General features: G+C 35.4%; 1 pseudogene; it reads left to right on the forward strand.

Moving 5' to 3' along the window:
* The first annotated feature begins 372 nt into the window (after positions 1 to 372).
* On the forward strand, positions 373 to 491 carry LOC112475158 (annotated as a pseudogene).
* The last annotated feature ends 12,286 nt before the right edge of the window (positions 492 to 12,777 follow it).

Consider the following 12,777-nt stretch of genomic DNA (forward strand, 5'->3'; position numbering starts at 1 on the left):
ATGATTTTGATGTTTTACAATAATTCCTTTAATGCCAAATCCTGTGAATTACCATTTGTGATGAACCAAACAGTGTACCGATGCCTTAAGGCTTGGAAAATTGTTCACCAGAAAATGTTTTATTTTAGTCAGAATTGTCTCAGGAGGACAGCTGTCTCTAAACAACACTAATTCCAGGACTCGGCTAACATATTGGAATGGAAAGTTCTGCTTTAGCGCCAAGTTTCAGAGATGTTTGCATAATATCTAGATAGTTGAATTATATACATGACAAATCAAAGTAACAAATGTCAATTATACAAATTAAATTCTTAAAGGTAACTGAATTAAATTAAAAATAAAAATTTCATTCTTTTCTAAAACGAAAGTAGAGTCTACGGCCATGCCACCCTGAACAAGCCCAATCCCATCTGATCTCGGAAGCTAAGCACAGTCGAGCCTAGTTAGTACTTGGATGGGAGATCACCTACGAAGACCAGCTGCTGTAGGCATAAAAAATAAAATAAAAAATAAGGGATTGTAAACTGACAAGGTCCTTGCAATCTGTGAAGTCAACGAAGGGTTGCCTTGCTTAAAAAAATAATGATAATAAAATAAAATGAAAGTGGAAAATTGACATCATTTCTTATTTTACCAATCAATGCAAAAGCAAGCAATATAAAATGTTAAATGGGTAGACCCTATTAATTTTATATTTCATAATTTCAGCTAACATCTTTATTGTAAGGAATAGTATATGTTAGGCACTCATGAGATTATCAGTAAAATTCAGTTTGGCATTTTTACTCAATGTGAAAAACTTTTGTTCTGAAAAAACAGGTCAGCAACAACAACAGAAATGGGAAATATAATTGCATATTCATAAGCCAACATTAGGAAATAAACAAAAAGAAATCCAAATGCTCTTTGACATAGTTGGCATAAATAATTCCTAAAACATGAGTCATAAATACAAAGTCAAAATAGATGGGAGAGTTTGTAAAGACCAATATTTCTTTGTAATCTATCTAGGACTTACTGTGATAGACATTAAAGAAACATCTTATATAATAAAAAGGAAGAAAACGATTGTTATTTTTTGAAGGATTTGATCTTAGCCATCCAAAAGTTGATGCACAAACAGCAGAATATATACCATCTATATTTTTAGAAGGTAACCAGCTTAGACGATTCTTTCTTATATCCTTCGGCATCATGATTTTGGAATAGCTGCATTTAAACTACAAATTTACACAGTAATCGGGCAATTAGAGCCATACGTAATTTCAAATGACTTATTCAGAACTTTGAAATTTCTTATAAGGCTTTCAGCAGGTTCACTATGCCCATTAAACTTTGTACATACAAAAAAAAAAAAAAAAAGGTTGTGTGCAGAAGTAAGAGATCAGAAGTACGAGAAAGATCCCAGTGTTCCATTTCTGACTTGGTGATAGAGGGGCCAATTGTCAAGAAATGCAGGCAGGCTCTAGATACACAGAAGAGTCCTTGAGTGACAGCCAGCAGAGAGTTAGTAACCTCAGTTCTATAACCACAAGGAACTGAATTCTGCCAACAAAAAGAATGAACTTAGAAGGTGAGCTTTTTCCTGGAACCTCCAGATGACAACTCAGCCCAGCCTACACCTTGATTTCAGCCACCTGATACTCTGAGAAGGGAATCTCGTCGTACCATGCTGCACTCTCAGCTTACAGAACCATGCTGACTGTGGTCTTTCTACTCCGATATCACCCAGGGGAATCAACTGTTCATTTAAGCATCACGTCAGTTCACAACCTGGGCATCAGAGAGTCCCTGTAAAGTCAATGTCAGAAGAAGCAATGAAAGATTGAAGTCTGCCTCTGAGAATATAAAATTTTTTATCTGTTTGGATAATGAGATACTGACACATGTTCATTAAGTTTGCAAACTGATTTGGTGCTTCAAGCATTAAATTGAAATTGGTGGGAGAAAATTAAAATGAAATAAGAATTGCACAATAGAGCTAAGAAGAAAAAAACACAGTAGAACTGAAAAACAGAGAATAGGCTATGTATGAGTGAGCATGACTGAAAGGACCTGGGGATGAACTAGATTTTTATAGTCTTTAGAAAATGGTGGTGCTACTTCCTGTTAAAGTTAATGGTGTTATTATTATACTATTAGTAAAAGTTTTATATTTAAAATTGTTTGTGGCATATGCAAACTATAATTTTTCACTCACTAACAACCAGACTCGGGGTCTAATTCAAATATTTTCAAAGTTAGAGAAATGACATTTGAAATATTAAGTTTAACAATGTGAAACTGTGCACAAATAATCATTTATGATCTACAAAAAAATGACAGTTTCATCTGGTTCAACTTAATAGATTGTTAAGAGAATATTAAAAACATGACAAGGCTATAGCCACACAATTAATCTTGGTGAATAAAAAATGAATAGTGACTGAACAACGAGTAGGCCTTTTCATTGAGGACAGTAAGGGAAAAACTGGGCTTAGCCTTTGAGAGAAAGTACCTTTATAATTTATTTTTATAGTAAGGAATGTCTCTCTCAGAGTGAGAGAGCTCAGAGTGTAATTGGTTACATTTTGCGAAGGTTTGAGGCATGATTGACTATTTTTGTGTGACAGCAGAATATTTTAAAGTAAAGAATATCCATTTTTACTTAAAAAAATAAAGTTACATGGTAGGGGCATACATCATATGACAACATGAGAAGAGGAACCAGAACATCTTACCCCACAGAGAAAAGGTACTACATCTCATAGAACTCACTTTAAGCTCCTCTTATGTCCCTTGGTATCTCAGTGCCATGTTTATTGACTCAGCCTAGATTTTGTGGTAAGTCATGTCAGTGATGTCCAAAAAATCGCCTTAAAATCATTTGTGCCCTTAACATTTTGTCATACCAACAATGATAATTCCTTATCTTGAACTAATCCTGTGGTTTCTGTCATTCTCACACTCATTTCTGCTGATTGTACCCATTCAAAGAACATGCCAAATAAATTCGACTTGGCTTAAACTAGTTAGCAGTCTTTTTCTTCACTATTTCCCCTAGAGGTGAGCTTAAATCGTTTCCATTTTTCTCCCTAATACTTTCTCTACATCCAAACCCAGAGGCTATATCACTGAAAAGATTTAAGCAATTAACAGTAAACATTAACCTCTTTCTTTTCTAATCTATAAAGTTTACCTTATTTCCTCCTATTCACTTATTCAATTTTATCACATAGAAATATTCTGCTCCCGTTTTCAAAACTCACCTCTTTACCTATCTTAACAATCTTGTTTTCACTGGCTTCTTCTCCATCCTTATTTTCTAAGTTATCTCTTGAATCTCAAATGAATTCTTCCCTAATGACTCGATTCCAAGCAACTTCACTGTTCTTGTTTTAATCTCTCTCAATGATATTCCTCAGTCTCCTGCGCAAGCTTCACTTTTTATCTTTTTGACACATCAATGAGGGCTTTCTCAGGAGATATTGGTGTTGTTATCTCTGGACATTCTCTACGTTGGCCCTTTCATGTCTAGACACCCTCTCTGTTTTATTTACTTCTTCCGCATAAATTGCTATGGCCTTTACATTGATCTTTGCTAAGGAAAGTAACTCTGCTGCTAGGAAGAATGGAGAGCTTTAAAGTACCATCTCAGCATGAGGTAGCTTCACAGACTACTATTCAGATTTTCACCTTCATCTTGCATCAATTTTGATGATTCGTGTCCTTCAAGGAATGTGCCCATTTAATTAAAATTATCAAATGTATTGGCATCACATTGTTCATATTCTTTTATTATTCTTTAAATGTTAAAAGGATCTAGAGTGGTAACTCCTCTGTTATTCCTCAAATCATTATTTTGTATCTTCTCTCTGTCTTCTTGATCTCCTTAATGAGGTCTTTTTACTTTAGCTATCTCAGACTTGGTAGACTCTCAGTCCTGGGGAAGTTCTGGAAATTTATCAGCTCCCTGGCGATTCTCTGTCTGGCCTCATGGAGTTTCACTGTATTAATGCAGAGCTTAGGATTCAACAATAAACTCAAGGGAACTGGTATACGAATTTCTGTAGCTCTTTTTCTGCTTCCTCACTGCTGCTTTGCCACATAAATTGAAGCCCTTCTCCCTCCATGAGTTTTGAATCTATCTCCTCAGTGGAATCTGTGAAACCACTTCTCGTGCTTGGATTCCTCTTTATGTGAAGCAAAGATCTCCAGAAAGGGTCTCCAAGTGGAAAACTAAGGCAATTCCCGGACTCACCTCACTGGTATCCTTTCTCTTAAGTGTCATTATCCTGTGCTGCCTGTTTTCAACGTGTAAACACAGTTGTTTAATACATTTTGCCAGTGGGAGGGCAAGATCACAGCCAATTGCTCAATCAGGGAGATTTAGAATTTCTTTAACTTGGGGTATCTTTTGGATGTGTCATTCTATCGCCTGTGGCCTCCTTGCTACCACATTTATCTCCCCTATTGTTAGAATCTAGCTACAATTGTTCTCTGGGCCTCCTGTCTTGGCAGATTGCTTAAAAAAAGAAAAAGAAAATGAAAAAAAAAAAACGTTTGAATGAGTCTCAGCATTCTTTACTAACAGTCATGCATTCAATGAAATATCCTAGATTTTGAAAGAGCAATGGCAATTTAAGTGCTTATTTTTGACCATTTTCTTACTCCTACATAACAGTGGTAGAATGGCATGTTAAGATGCCACCTTTTAAATGGCAAATTCTCCAGGAATTGTAATACAATCTTTAATCCTTCATTGTGAAAGAGGTAGCCAAATGGCTTTCCTTCTACAGAGAGGATGGTGTTAGACCGTTAGTCATAAAGGAAAATACCATAGAATAGGGAGAAATCTCACTCTCGAGCTTGTTCCTCGGGAGTTTTCTCTCGCTGTGGAACAAGCCAGCTTTCTGTTCTTCCCAGATCACCCCTGAAGTCAACTCAGCCTCTCATCTTCCAGTAAGCCATGCAGGACAAGGGAGGGTTTTTGTCTCCTTTGAGAAAGAAGTGTGACTCAAGCAGAAATTTGAAAAGGTAGAATATAATTTGGAGTAGGCATTCCAATGGAGATCTTTCTTTTATAAGTAATAAAGGAAAAAGAAAAATTACAGAAAATAGTAAATTCTGTTATTATTTCTAGTTATAGAATAGAAATAAGCAAATTGGACAATAAGTCGGCATGCCTCCAATATATGTGATGCCATGTTACTCTCTCTGAGATTTGTTAGTACCTTTTATGCTAAAAATGAGTTTATTGTCCAATCAGTAAACTAAGACAGATACATGATTCTGCTTCAAGACGTCTCAGGACCCTTAATAATAATAAATATTCATGCTAAATCTCTAAAAGGAAACTATATTAAGTATACATGACTTGCAGTATGTTGATCCAGCATTAGCTTCTAAAAGTCAGCTGTTTCACAAATTTTGAAAGTCAGTAGTTAAACACAGCCATTATAAAAATTAAATTATATAAACTTAGTTAAATAGATTATATTAAAAACTAAGCTAATAAATACTCAAAATTCACCTCTTTCTAAGTATGTTATCAAGGGCAGCAGAATATATGCCTCGAAATATGCCCCTTTGGCTTATTGATTATTTTGAACTCTGGGCACTTGAAAAATAACAAATGCAGGGAGAGGCTTTCTCTGAACTCCTCTTACCTGCTTAAAGATAGATCCTCCAAAAAAACCTAATTTGTCATAAATTCCCTCCCAGAGAGTTTCATTCACCGGGGAGGATTGACTCTTATCACCTGACAAGCGACCAGAAGTACACACCACACCCAAACTTTGTCACAAACTATCATACCTCTCATCTATTCTTCTAAGGAGGCCTATTCATCTTTCCTAAAGAGGCTTATATCCCTTCCTCCTTTTTTCCTATTAAAATGGCATTTAATCCTGAATTCTAAGCCACTTCAGAGAGTTAGTCACTTTTCCCTGAGCGTTACTCATGTATACACGAGATATTCATGTTAATAAACTTCTTTGTTTTTCTCTTGTTAATCTGTGTTCTATCACTCAAGAAGGTAGAGCAAAAATTATTTTTCCTCCTATACAGTTACTACAAGTTACTACTATCTAGATTCTTGAAGTTATTTATATCTACTGTATCTGTCTAGTAGAAATACTATAAAATGGTATACTACTCTGCATCTCTTCCCAACAAATGCTACAAATCAGGACTTTTGATTTTTTCAAGGAAGTTAGTTGTTAAACATTTACCACACACTACCACTCATGGAAAACTATTTTCTCTGAACAGGTAAGAACAGTGTCCTCAGAATATATTTTTGGAAATGCTGACCTACAGAAAAAAAGTTCTTTCCAGTTATATCTCCTAACAGTTTCTGTATTTATCCTCTGCCACAGCAATATCCAACTTACCTGTTTTCCTCATCTCCTACTGATTCTTACAAGTCTTGTCCCAGACATTGTCCTTTTTGTGAAACTTCTGATCTCTCTACACAGAAATAAGTAGATCTTATCTGCTTCCATTGAAGCTTGCATGTGCCACTGTTAGAATACTATTTTCCTACCTATAATTCAATGATTAATCCAACAAATATGCATTCAGTTCTTATATGTATGGGCTAAATGCTGGAAATAACATTGAACTTAGAGCCATGATCCATTCCCTGGTGAAGAAGATAAAATTGAATAATAAATCAAATAATTATCATTTTGTCAAGTGCTCAGAAGAAATGTAAAATTATCTACATGTCTATTTAATTTACAAAACTGTGATTCCCTTCATATGTTGAAGGCTCTTTTCTATCATCTTTCTCTTCTTAGTGTCAAGCACCTCAGAGAACATATATATGTGTTGAACAAATTTACTGAGATAGAATACGTATAAGGAGAGGGGAAAAAACTTGCTTATAGGTTGTTTGAAATTACCGATAATTATTAAAGATTTCAGAAAAAATATATACGGCTAGATCAGGAATGCATGCGAAAGATACTTCTTACTGCTCAGTGTAAGCTAACTCACAGAAGAAAATATTATGGGAAGAAAAGTTAGGATATTTAGATAAGTAACAGTAGTAGGGATAAAATGGAATTAAGAATAGATTGTGATTGTGGGAATGGAAATAAAAGGAGAAATCTAGAAAATTACCTGCATGAAGCGTGAGTTGGAAATGGTGCTGGGGTAGAAGGTAAGAACAGCAATGAAAGAGATGGGCTGTTGCTAAAAGCCTAGAATATCATGACCTTAAAGCAATAGCCTCCGTCTTCTCACTGACCCAATCAATGGTGATAATCTTACCTGGAAAGAGAGGTTTCGGGACATTTGCATTGGAACGTGCCTGTAAGAGATTCTGGGGATGAAAAAATAAAATTAACTTGAGAATCATTGAGCTAGACCGCCATTCATTTCATTGCATCCTCCAGATAAAAATCGTTATATTTTTCCATGTGCATAATGATAAGAATTCCCTAGCTTTCTAAAAACAGACAAGTTCCAAGTGTTCTACTGGCAAAAGTCCACTGAGAATAATATAAGCATTCAAAAACTTTGAGGAAACTCCCTTAATTGCTGCCAAAAGCTCCCCACCACCTCCAAAAACCACATACAGCTCCTGGAATGATTTTGTAATTTCGACATGATTCACATAATTGAATTTGCAACCAAAAACATGAGCTTTATAAATTTGAATTACAACCAAATTTGTCTTCTTAGGAACATCTTAATTTAAAACATTAACATATCGTGAGAAGTTAGAGCACCCACATGTCTGCAAAATAAATGATTCAACAATTTCTGAGCAGTTCTCACAAAGGAAATGTTGCCATATAACCTGAAATAAGACCAAATGAAGAGACATAAATTAGTGGAATTCCAGACACAGTTATGATGATATAATGAACTGCCCTCTCATATTTATTCACATTCCTCTGAAGATTAGCTTGGAGTTATCTGTTTTGAAATCCTATAACCATTAGTAATTGGAAATTATACTGGAGAAGTGCTTTTCTTCTTTCATATCACATTTAATTCTAAAATACTTAGAATCATAGGTATTCAAGTCAATTAGGGCCTTTCAAATTATATATTCTAATTTTGTTCATTTGTTTGCTGTCAGTGATTTTTGATCACAGATTTTTTTTTGAAATCTAATGTTATCTCTGAACTCCCTGCTGAGAAAATTGCATGCGTTCTGCATGTTGCACAGAAGTTTCGATTTCTCAACTCCCTGAAACCTATTTATGGATGATATGACTTATGGGGAGGGGACGGCAGGACCCAGAGGCCCCAAGCCAGCCATCTCTGATTTGGCCCAAGCATCTTACTTGCAAAGGGAAAAATAAACCCAGCGAGGCTAGGTGACTTGATCAAAGGTCACACAACAAAGGAGTAGCAGACTTTCCTCCTAACTTGTATGTTTCTACTACCTATTGGCAATTTAAAGAACCAAAAACTATCAAGATTTTAGATGTTGGCCCCACTCCCCCGGACTGTGTATAGTCATAGTAAGATCAGAAGTTGGAGAGACTGGGTTATTTCTCAGCGATCAACTGAATGAGGTTATTGCATGACTGGACATAAGGACATTGTCTACATTAATTGGTCTATCTGTAAAGTAAAACAAATTCTTTCTAGCCAATTCCAACCACCTAGAACCATTGCAAAAATAAATGAGATCATATCTATAGCATATAATATCAAAAGCATATAACTGCGGAAAAAAATTCCTTAAAAAACATACTACTAATAATTCGTGTTTCCCAGAGCATTGCAACCTAGGAAGAACTGTGAAGTCACACCTTTGGTAAAAATAAGTTTGCCCTGCTCTCTGGAAAAATAGGTAGGACACTTCTCTGTTATTGCTGAGAGTTTCAAGCTGTGAGCCCTCAGGTGAAAGCCATCTCAGCTGCCGTGTGACATCTACCTTTCTCGTGCTCCTTTGACTCCAGCCTCTTACGGAAAGACCTCTGAACACTGCCAACTGCTCTATCATCGCTGCTGGTAGTGTTTCTGCTTCCTGCTCATGCCACCTCCCCACCAAAGTGCCATGCTGATGTAGCTGCCTGCAGGCATGTTATTTGCATGATATCCAACAATGAAGCCCAGTGTCCTGTTTCCCCACTCTAGATGTACCGCACTGGAAAGCAGATCATATCCTATTATATTTGCCCCAAAGCAATACTACTTAGCATACCTAATGTCCCAGAGATTTTCCTATTTCTAATGGCTAGTATATACTTGGTACCACATAAATAAATACTAACAGAAATGCATAATGGAGAACACTGGAATTGCAATATTGTTATTATTATTTCAATGTGTTCATATAATCTCTTGACTATGTTGTCAGCAAACATATCGAGTCTTGGTCATACTGATGAAATAAACACAGGAATATCACAGACTCCAAAATAGATTTATCTAAAATGGTGTAAATGTATCAGCTTGTAAAATATTTTTTTCATCTCTTAAATTTGCATTTCTGATAAAGTTAATTGAGAATGTTTTATACACATAATTATTTAAATGGTAAACTTGACTTCATGCTGGTAAATACAGTAAGAGATATTTTACTCTTTTAGACCAAAAGATATTAAACTGAAAAAGTGGATATTTCAAATATGAATGTCAGTGTGTGAGATTAAGAAAGATAAGTGGGTGGTCACCAGAGGGAAAGGGGGGTGGGTGAAGATGAAAAAAGTAAAGGAGTTCAAACACACAGTGATGGCAGGAGACTAGACTTTGGGTGGTGAGCAGACAATGCAGTATACAGATGATGGATGATAGAAATGTACACCTGAAACTTACATAATGTTATTAACCAATACTATTCCAATAAATTTAATTTTAAAAAAAAGAAAGACAACAGGAAGTCATTCGCAAAGAGATTTAAAAATAATATTCACATTTAGGATTTCCTTTCCTTACAAGTTTTATAATTAAGGTAAATACATTTAAGCCAGAGAAAGGAAAAACTAGAAATTATTCTTATCCCCATTTATTTCTCCAGAGTCTTATTAAAAATTTTATTTATTCATGTAACAAATATTAGCTATAGTGTGTGTTAGACATACTACTGCTTTACACAGAAGATACAGTACTGGGTAAGCAAAATATAAATCATACTTTCAGGCAATTTACAGTCACATGGGAAATATAGACAGATAAAGAAGCAGTTACCTGGTGACAAATGCTAGGACTGGTGCCTTACTCTTCTAGGAGGAAGTGCCAACTAAGATTAAAAGATGATAGACATTAGGCAAACGAAGAGAATGTTTAAAGTAGATAAAGTGGTGTGTACAAATACCCAGAATTAAGAGTAAATGTTTGGAGAAATAAAGTCAGTCCGGTCTGGCTGCAGTGCAGAAAGTGAGATGGGATATCTACTAAAAATGAAGCTGAAAAGGCAAATTAATCAGGGGACAAATTAAGAAGGGTCTTAAGTTCTCGTTAAAGAAGTTTAATTTTATCAAGAAAAATGAGGAGATATTAAAGTGTTGGTAGTAAAGTGGTGGCATCATCAGGTTTACATTTTAAAATATTCTGACTGCAGCCTGAAAAATGTCTCCATGGAAAGTCTAGAGAACCAGGCTAAGGACAAGGCGATCAATATTACGTAACTGTCCGATAACTATGTTTTTCTTTTTCTCATCAGTCACTGAGGTATTGCTTTAGGTATATCATAATTACTCGTTTACTTGTAGCTGCCATTTACTGGCAAAGTGCATTCTGTGGGCCACGTGTCAACGGCGGAATGAGTAATAGTCATCCATCAAAAACTCGCACGTCTAGTGAAATAGCCATCAGATATCTGGTGGGAGAACGGCTCCAGGGATGGCTTAATTACACAACGTAGAGGGCGGTAGATACTTATTAGGGCTTGCAGTGATCTAAAGCAGAGATTTTCAATGCTGAACTTTAAAAACACCTGACAGTGTTTAAAAAAAGATAGATGCCTAAGTCTCTCTCCAAACAAATTAAATCAGAATCTCTATGGATTAAAATCCAGATATTAATATATTTTTTCAGGCTGAAGCCAGAATATTTTTAAATGTATTATTTTTAAACTCTCAGTTTATTCTAAGTGCAGCCTAAGTCATGAGCCTTATGTTCACTAGGATTTTGATAGCTGACCTAGAGTGCTCCCATCATGGGATTCAAGACATATGGACTCCATATTCCCCGATAAAGGATTAAGCTGTGAATTCATGTGCTTCAAGGCCTTAGAGTCTCTTATTGCACACACAGCAGCCACAGCAAACTGTATCAGACGTGTGCAGGCAGGAGGGTCACATGTTAAAGAAGACTTTTGTCTGGCAAAATAATTTTAAAATTTTCTTGCTAAAAGTTGGTGAACGGTGAGTAAAAATGGCCGAAATTGTTGTTTTACTGGTTTAAATTAATTATGAAAAATTGCTGTGTGCAAATTTGATAAAGAAAGAGAAGAAACAAAAGCATGTGTAGAGGAATGCTTGTGGGTTAGGGAAGGAGAGAGAGAGAAGGGGAAATAAGATTAGAGAGAAATGGAGGAGAAACAAGCTGGTGAAGGGAGAGTAAACACGCACAAACCCGGTTTTTCTGGCCGGAGGTCATCAACTGACCCTAAAGTTTTTAAACTTAACATAGAGGCGTGTCACTTTCATGTCCTATCCTTTACTAATCTTCCCACAATGACTGTTTTGAGTAGCTGTTCTGTTCTCTGGGACTTGAAACACTATTTTTACTTAATAAATATTAAATAACTACAAGCATCCCCAAAAATATCTCTTCGAAAGATACTGAAGATTTTGTGATATCTAAGTCCAAAGTTAACAATGATGTCTACTATTTATCCAATACCTATTATGTACTAGGTTTTATTTGTCGGGTTGCTATGCAACCCAATGATTTATGTATTAAGAGTTCCATTTTCTAAATAATGAAACTGAAGGCCAAGTTCCTTTCCCAAGATCATAAAGCTGTCTGAATCCAAAACTCAAATTTTTAACCATTCAGCTGAACTACCTCCCACATGGAACTTTCTCAAAAGTAGCAATACAAAACAAGAGGATTTATTTTTTATTTTCATAATAATAAGAATAAGAGATATCAAAAAAGGTGTCTCTATCATGTCAGTTAATGGCATTCGGAATAAAGATAAGTATATATTATATTAATCAAAGCTAAGAAAGAGTTGTTTTCTCTAAAATGGACACTGTATAGCCCTTTGACTTAGATATGCACGAACATAAAAATAGATAGAAAACTTGTATTCTTATAGCTGTTATAAAACTATAAGACCAAAAGAAATATAAACAACAACAAAAAAAATTGTATTAACAACATTGATTTAATATGGCAGCTGATGCCATTTTCCTGAAATAAAATCACCACTCTCAATATGAATATCATCCTAATATTTCAAACTTTGTTCACACAGGAGATCGTAATGTCATTTGGCTTTCTCATGGCATGGTAAGTGCACTATTTAAATATCAATTCTCTTCTTTTATTGCATTAGCCTTTGACAATTACCTGTCTATGCATTAATATCCCTGCTAAAGAAATTCACTCAGAGAGCTCTGCTCCAAATATCTCTTAAAAAGCACCTCTCCACCATTTAGTATAAGGTGCTACTTCACATTTCTCTCTTCCCATTGAAAATGACCTCCCCTGAGTTTTATTTTTTTATAACTAGGTTTATCGTGTCTTCTATGATAAAGACAACTGTAGAGGATATGTCTTTTCTTTTGGATTTCCAACACAAATTCTCCTTTTTTCTTTTAGGAGAATCCCCCACGGATACAATACTGAAGGGGTACAGTGTCCTACCTCCCACCA

This window comes from Pteropus alecto, unplaced genomic scaffold, assembly GCF_000325575.1.
Source record: "Pteropus alecto unplaced genomic scaffold, ASM32557v1 scaffold50, whole genome shotgun sequence".
Taxonomy (NCBI): domain Eukaryota; kingdom Metazoa; phylum Chordata; class Mammalia; order Chiroptera; family Pteropodidae; genus Pteropus; species Pteropus alecto.